The following is an 8,386-nucleotide window of genomic DNA, read 5'->3' as shown; positions in this document are numbered from 1 at the left end:
GGATGCTGAGGGCAGGACAAGGGGTGCCAGTGGCCAGCCTTGCTGGGGCTGTGCCAGGAGGCCCCAGTGGCTCAGGACAAGGTGTCGCCTCCCAGCCCTTGGTGGCCAGACCCTGCTGTGCCCCAGGGCACAAAGACTTGGCTTCTCCTGGGCACTGCCAGCCCTGCCAGGGCCCTTGGCCATGTCCAGCACAGCTTGTCCTGCGCTGTCCCACAGCTGCTTCTGTGTCCCTGCAGGCTGCACACTCCCATCTGGCTGCCCCTGCCTCTGCCCTGTCATTGCCAGCCCTGCTCTGATCTCTGGCCACCCTCACCCTCTGTGCCTTGGGACACACACATGCACTGAGCTCATCCTCCTCCTCCTGGCTGCTTCTCCTGCCACAGCACTGCCCTGGGAGGGTTCACTCCGCACTGGAGTTGCTCTGTTTGTATTGGTGCATTTTATAGCTCTGCTGCTGCCTCTCTGCCAATTCTGCCTTCAAAGATCTCTCCAAGGAAAAGATTCACTGAATGGTGGAATAACAGAGGTGGGAAGAGCCCCCTGATCCCCCTTGGTGTGGGTGTGGCTGGGATGGAGTTCCCTTTGCCCAGAGCAGCTCCTGTCCTGCTGTGCTTGGCTCTCGTGGCTGGAGTGGGTTTGGTCCCAGCCCGAGGCTTTGGCTGCTCCTGAGCAGGGCTGGCCCCACATGAGGCATCTCTGCAAACCCCAACCAATGTCCTGGGGGTGGGCAAATGTTCCTGGGGACATAGGGATGGGACAGCTGGGCTGGACTGACACACGGGATCTTCCATTCCATGGGATGTCCTGATCAACAGGGAATTGAGGGGGACAAGAGGGTCTCTGGATTTTCTGTATTAATACATTTGTCTTCCAAAGCAAACACTACGTGTGCTGAATTCTTGTCTCTCCATGATCTTCCTTGCTTCTGCATATGGCCTTTGCTTTTTTAGTCCCCTTAACAGTAATCTCTCTTTATGGTGACCCCTAATCTTTTCATCATATTTTCTCTTGTTTTCTGATTAATGAGGAAAAGTGACAGAGACACTTGGCTGTCACTTGATCCCCTGAGGGATTTAACCACAGTCACCTTGCCCAACTCTGCTCTTAGGGGCACACCCAGCAATGTCAGGGCTCTGTCAGGTGCCCAGCCCTGAGCTGGGCTCATGCCCTGCTCACAGCCCCAGGGGTGTCCAGGGACACGAGTCCTTCCCCGGCACACACACACACAGTTCATTCCAGCACGGGCAGGGGCTCCCTGGGCTCTGCTGCCACTGCCAGAGCCTGGCAGGGACCTCAGCCCTGTGGGTGTCACCCTGCCCTGCCCCTGTCTGAGGTGCCCCACGGCTGGAGGGATGGACACGGGGAGCTCTGGGCACAGGAGCTCATCCCAGCCCTGCATCCAGGGGCTCCCAGGGGATGTTACTCTCTGGGAACTCCAGGAACAGCTGCAGGTGTTTTTTCACTGGTTTATGTCCCCTCACACACACAGGATGTTCAGGGCTGTGGAATGTCCCTGCACCGCAAACACAGACTCCTGACCCTGTCACTTGATGTCCCTCCACGCAGAGAACAACCTCTGTGCCCTGGGGTGAGAGGCCACTGCTGGGAGTGGTGCTGGCTTTGCAAGGGCACTGCTGGGACAGCCCCACCCTGAACACTGCCACACTTCTGCTGGTCACTGCTGTTCTCCTTTCCAGGGTGCTGTGTTGGGAACACCCTTGAGAGCAAACTGGGAAGGAGATTGAAGCTTTCAGACCCTGCACTGGGGAGATGCCCTTGCATGATGGAAATGCAGTTGCAGAGCCCAGCTCTGTCCCACCAGTGCCCATGGCCTGTCCCTCCCTGCAGTCCCTAGACAGTCACGCAGCAGGACTGGGACTGAGCTGAGAGAGCCCTGAGGCCTTAAACCAACACAGGGGCTCTGAAGGGGACTGTGGAAGTGAAGGAAGGGGAGGTTATGGAGCAGAAGTCCTGGGGCTGCCTGGCAGTGAGGAGCACAGGGGTTTCCTTTTCTCTCCAGCTCTGCCCAGAGGCACCGAACGTGCAGCCCCAGAGAAGTCAGGAGGAAAAATGTCAGGAGAACAGGGCAATACAGAGTTCTTTATTTTGTATAAGCACATAGGTAGTAGAACTCTTGGTTTATACAGAATGTAGTTCACACTAGAAATGCAAGTACTGAATTAAAAATGGTACAAAGATTTTCCTGTGAACAAATTCTAAAAAATATTATACCTGTGCAAGCATAAAAAACACAGAGTGGGCATTAATGAGTAATATCATAATAGCTATACAGGAGAATGAGAGTTTATTGCTTCTGAAAGGCATTCATTATCATTTTCCTCAGGCCATCCTTGAGCTCCTGGTTCCTCAGGCTGTAGATCAGGGGGTTCAGGGTTGGAGGCACCACTGAGTACAGAATTGACAGGGCCAGATTCAAGGATGGGGAGGAGATGAAGGGGGGTTTCAGGTAGGCAAACATGACAGTGCAGAAGAACAGGGAGACCACGGCCAGGTGAGGGAGGCAGGTGGAAAAGGCTTTGTGCCGTCCCTGCTCAGAGGGGATCCTCAACACAGCCCTGAAGATCTGCACATAGGAGAAAACAATGAACACAAAACATTCAGAAGTTAAATAGGCACCAACAGCCAGAAGCAGAAGTTCCCTGAGGTTTGAGTTGGAGCAGGAGAGCTTGAGGATCTGGGGCATTTCACAGAAGAATTGGCTCAGGGCATTGCCATGGCACAGGGGCAGGGAAAATGTATTGGCTGTGTGCAGCAGAGCAGTGAGAAAGCCACTGGCCCAGGCAGCTGCTGCCATGTGGGCACAAGCTCTGCTGCCCAGGAGGGTCCCGTAGTGCAGGGGTTTGCAGATGGACACGTAGCGGTCGTAGCACATGATGGTCAGGAGGGAAAACTCTGATGTAAGGAAAAAGATAAGCATAAACACCTGAGCAGCACATCCTTCATAGGAGATGTTCCTGGTGTCCCAGAGGGAATTGTGCATGGCTTTGGGGACAGTGGTGCAGATGGAGCCCAGGTCAGTGAGGGCCAGGTTAAGCAGGAAGAAGAACATGGGGGTGTGCAGGTGGTGGCCGCAGGCTACGGCGCTGATGATGAGGCCGTTGGCCAGGAGGGCAGCCAGGGAGATGGCCAGGAAGAGGCAGAAGTGCAGGAGCTGCAGCTGCCGCGTGTCTGCCAATGGCAGCAGGAGGAAGTGGCTGATGGAGCTGCTGTTGGACATTTGCTGTGTCTTGGCATGAAGATCTGTAAAAAAATAATCATGGAACAGTTCAGTTTGGAGAGGACTTGAAATATCCCAGCCCAACTTGGTGGCACTTTCCCCCCACTGCCTGCCCAGGGCTCTGCTGCCTGGAGCTGTCCCTGCCAGCAGCTGCTTCCCTGTGCCCAGGGCTGGGCCCTGCCGGTGCTGCCAGAGCTCAGCCCAGCCCTGGGGGCTCAGCTCTGACCTGCACTCCCCTCCCAGCACAGGGCACAGCCCTGAGCCAGTTCTGCCTCTGCAGGCTCAGATGGCAATATCACAACAACCCTGAGGAGGCTGGAAAAGCGAAAGTGATCCTTCCTGTATGGGGTCCTGTGCTGATTTCTTTCATTGCCTGGTTTATTGAGATCTAAGAGAATTTTAAGAATTTTTTCTCAACCTGAACTGAGAGATGAATATCAATGTGCAATCTCCCAGCAATGCAGCCCAGTGCAGTAGATTAATAAAGCAGGACTTTCCCTTTTATGCAGCCCCTGCCTCACTGTGCTCCCTGTTTAATCTCCTTGGAAATGTTCTGCAGTCAAAAGTCATGCTGAGAGCAGCCCTGCACTATCCTCACCACACAAAGACAACCCTTCCAAGCCTCACCAGCTGTCTCCTTCCACCCAGACCTTGTCCCCCAGTGCTAGGAGCAACTCCCAGGGCTGACTGAGAGCTGTCCCTGGCAGGCAGCAGTCCCTGCCCCAGCACAGCGCCCTGGGCTGCAGGACCCTGCTCTGCACCACAGCACTGGGCACCCCTGGCTGCTCTGCACAAGAGATCATCAGAGAATGTACTCACAGAGTCTGCAGGCATTGGGATGTTCCAGCTTTAGGAGATCACTGCAGGAGCTGCAGCTGCATTGTCCTGCAGCCAGAGGCTTCCTGTGTCAAGGGCTGGGAGTGATTCTGCCCCAGTCACTTCTGAGCATCTTCCCAGCCCTGACTGATTGAAGCTCTCTGTGCCTCTGTGCTGTGCCCGGGGTGGCTGCAGGCAGTGCCTCAACCCTGCTGGGCTGGGAGAAGAGCTGCTCATGAAGAGAAATGTGTTTTTGAAGCTCTTCTTGGTTGCCAGGATCACATTCTGAGCCAGGAGCCCATCCCAGCTCATCAGCACAGACACAGCACAAGGACTTTAATGACCCTCTTGAGGTTTGTGCTGGGGCTCTGAAAATCAGTCCCTGAGAGGGAGATGAAGAAACCTCTCAAGAACTCCAAGTCAGAATCAAACTCCAAAATTTCCTGAATTTTTAATGGGTCCCACTGAGGGACACAACTGAGAAAGTGTCCCCAGGTTCCAGTTAGAGCAGGAAATTGGAGGCAGTGATGACAAGTGAAGACAAAGTGAAGCCAATTCTTGGTGCCCTGGGGCACAGCAGGGTCTGTGCCACCAAGGGCTCTGAGGAGACGCCTTGTCCTGAGCCACTGGGGCCTCCTGGCACAGCTCCAGCAAGGCTGGGCACTGTCACCCCTTGTCCTGCCCTCAGCATCCCCCCACATCCCAGTGGCCTCAGGGATCTGCTGGGACGAGTCCCTGGGGAGCCTTGGTCAGGAATGGCCCTGGGGGCTCCTTCATGCTCCCAGGGACTGCAGGTTTTTCCAAGGACTTTGGGTTTTGCTTTTGCCTTGGAGTCTCTGAGAGCTTTGTGCAATCATGGCCTCCAATTATCTCCTTTAATTAGTCTCTTGAGGGCCTTTGTCAGTAACAACACTCAATGGGGCTCATTAATGCTTCAAGGTACTTTAGTTTTTTAAGATACTTTCCTTTTTTCTTTCCTCTCTGAGAAGTTTTTGGGCAATCATGACGTAGAGAATTCTCTCCTCCAAGGAGTCCATGAGGAGCCTGTGTTGGGGATGGACCTCAGTGGGACCCATTAATGCTTTGAGACACTTTGGGTTTTTCTTCTGACTTGGACTCCTGGAAAGGTTTGTGCAACCTCCTCTCAGGCCCTGAGGTTCAAGGGCTCAGCACCAAATGCACCACGGGGCTGATTGGGATCAAGCTCATCCTGACAAACCATGGCTCTGCCTTGATTTCCCTCTGGGCTGGTGCCATTCATTAGGAAGATTTTCAAATCCAGTTATGGAGAAATATTTCCCAGAGATTCTATGAAATACACATTCCTATTTTGAAGAGTGTATTTCATTGCTATTCTCTTTGGAGCAGAGGTGATTCCAGCATTCTGTGATTGATATTGATGCAGGGTCTCTCCTCAGGTCTGGCCTGCTCACAGAAGCTGTGCCTTGAGGTCTGACCCAGTGTGGACAACCTTGCTGCACATTCCCCAACTCCATTCTGTCTGTCCTCACTCACCTGGGACCTGCTTTACTTGGAGAACTGGCTGCACACAGGCCAAAAGGAGTGTTCCCCCCCCCCTTTTTTTTTTTGTTTTGAAGCAATCTACAACTCCTTAATGTCCCCATTGCAAACAGACACCTTCTATTAGTGTGTGCTAAAGCCAAGGTGCCACCAAGCAGCTTCCCCTTCCCCAAGGCAGAACCCTGCAAGAAATGTTTGAGTCCTTTGGACTCCTTGGTTCCCTGAGGCCTTGCAGTGTCACAAAGGGCCCTTGGTTCTGCACTGTCACAATGGAGATTTGGGTCCATGGTGTCCCACAGTGTCACAATGCTCTTTTGGGTTCCATGAGGGCCATGTTCTAACACAATGGACTTTTGGCTCCTCGAGGTTCCATACTCTCAAGAATGGTCTCTGTAGTTCCAGAGTGTCACAATGGACTCTTGGTTCCAGGTGGCCCCACAGTGTCACCGTGGTCTCCTTGGTTCCACAAGGCCGTGCAGTGTCACAATGGCTCACAGGTTCCATGAGGCCCCACAATGTCACAGTGGCCCCTTGGTCCCATGAGTTTCCCCAGTGTCACAATGGTTCCTTGGCTCCACGTGGCCCAGGTGTCTCACAATGGACTCTTGGTTTTGTGGGGCCCCGCAGTGTCACAGGGGTTTCCTTGGTTCTGTAGGGTCACAATGGACACTGCAGCGCCCCCTGCTGGCCGGGAGGACCTGGCACTGTGCGAGCACCTCCTGGTGGCCGACCCCTGCAACTGTGAATGGCTTGTACTGGTTTGTACTGGTTTGTACTTGTTTGTGCTGGGATGGGGTCCAGGGTTTGCTGGGACGAGGCTGGGGTCATTGGATTGTACTGGTTTATACTGGGAGAGGTTTTGTGAGTGTCCAGGAGGACCTAGGGCTGTGTGTACTGGTTGTACTGGGTTATACTGGTTTGTACTGGGATGGGCTGATGGGGGGTTACTGATTTGTACTGGGTTATACTGAGATGTGGTGCTAGGGGTGACTGGTTTATGCTGGGTTATACTGGTTTATATTGGGATGGGGTGCTGGGGGTCACTGGGTTATACTTGTTTATACTGGTTTATACTGGGATGTGGTCCTGAGGTGACTGGGTTGTAGTGGTTTATACTGGGTTATACTGGCATATTCTGTTTTTTACTAGGTTAAACTGGGGTGTCCTGGGTTATACTGGGAGGGAGCTTGAGGATGCTTGGCATTCTACTGGGAGCAAATTCTGGGGATGCTGCTCTTGCTGATTTATACTGGTTTGGGGCTTGGGACCTACTGGGAGCGACTTCGGGTTGTGTTGGCCTTACTGGTTTCTACTGGGAGCTGTCACCAAGGGCTCACGGCCTCAGGGGTGACTCCCAGTGCTTACTGGTTTATACTGGTGCCATCCCAGTAAAAGCTTGGAAGCCCCACGACCACACAAGGAGCCCCTAGACTACACTGGGAATGGGTTTGGGTGCATGAGGCCTTACTGATTTATACTGGGAACTGCTGCCATGAGCCTCAGGAGCTCGGGAGTGGCTCCAAGTGCTTACTGGTTTATACTGGTGCCTTCCCAGTCCACATGTGGGAACACTGGTAGGCACTTGCAGTCAGGCAGGACCTCAAGGCTGAGCTGGCCTTCACCAGGGCCTTGCTGAGCTGCAGCTTCTCCAATTTCTCAGCCTGGCAACACTGCCTGGGGCTGCTGATGTCCACCAGGAACTATGGCAAGGGCACTGCCCCCTGGAAGGCTGAAGGAAGGTGAGGGATTCCCCAAAAAACTCCCACAATTTTGAAGGATCTCCAAAATTTTCCAGCTCCTCCCTCACCTAAAGTGGGAGCTGGTTGGTTCTGTTGCATTGAATGGGTAGACCTGGTGTTCCTAAATCCTCTTTGACTTTAATGGGTACACCTGAACTCCTGTATACCTGGGTGTCCCCACTGAGACATTGGGGTTTTCCCCACTGCCCCCCTGAGATTTTGGGGTGCCTCCTTTGCCCACACAGAGCTGGAGCTGCTGCAGAATACCATCTTCACCAACCCCATGCACAAAAGCACCTGGCTGTATCTGTGCTGCATCCTCTCCTGAGGTAACTCAGGGCTCCCTCCCACCCTTGAGGCCCTCACCTGGAGTTTTGGGGCACCCCCTGAATGTTGGGGTGCCCTGCGACAGCCCCACAGCTGCCAAGGGTCATCTGTGTCCCCGTCAACTGGGAGGACAGTGGCCATCATCTTCTCCTGGCCTGTCAGGGTGAGTCAGGTCACTTGGATGCCCCAAAAACAACCTGGATATCCCCAAAAACTATCTGGGTACACCTGGATACTGCCCAAAATCACCTGGATCCCCCCCAGAAATCACCTGGGTACACCTGGGTACCCCTTGGATACGTGGATCACCAAAAAACCCTGGGGCCTCCCAAAACTCGTGTCTCAAAAATCTTCATTGCTTTGACTGTGTAGACCTGGTGCCCCTAAACGTTATTGGCTTTAAAGGGTAGAACTGCTGTCCCTAAATTCTCATTGATTTCAATGGGTTACCTCTGGAGTCCTGTTTATCTCTATTTATCTCTACAAATCTCTCCCAGTGGTCCCACTTTTGTATCAGTGCTCCCAGTCACCCCAGTGTCCCCCTCAGCCCTTCCCAGTGCTCCCAGTTTAAACAATAACTCTTCCCAATCAAGCCTTATTAATGGATGGACCTGGTGTCCCTAAATCCCTATTGACTTCACAGGGGTAGACCTGGTGTCCTTCAATCCCCTTTGACTTCAGTGGGTAGAACTGATGTCCCAACATTTTTCGTGCTAAAAATCCCAGTTTTGGGCTCAGAATTCCC

The sequence above is a fragment of the Sturnus vulgaris genome, unplaced genomic scaffold, assembly GCF_052056855.1.
Source record: "Sturnus vulgaris isolate bStuVul1 unplaced genomic scaffold, bStuVul1.hap1 Scaffold_180, whole genome shotgun sequence".
In the NCBI taxonomy this organism is placed as follows: domain Eukaryota; kingdom Metazoa; phylum Chordata; class Aves; order Passeriformes; family Sturnidae; genus Sturnus; species Sturnus vulgaris.
The sequence above is the reverse complement of the archived record's forward strand: the minus strand, read 5'-3'. Positions refer to the sequence as shown.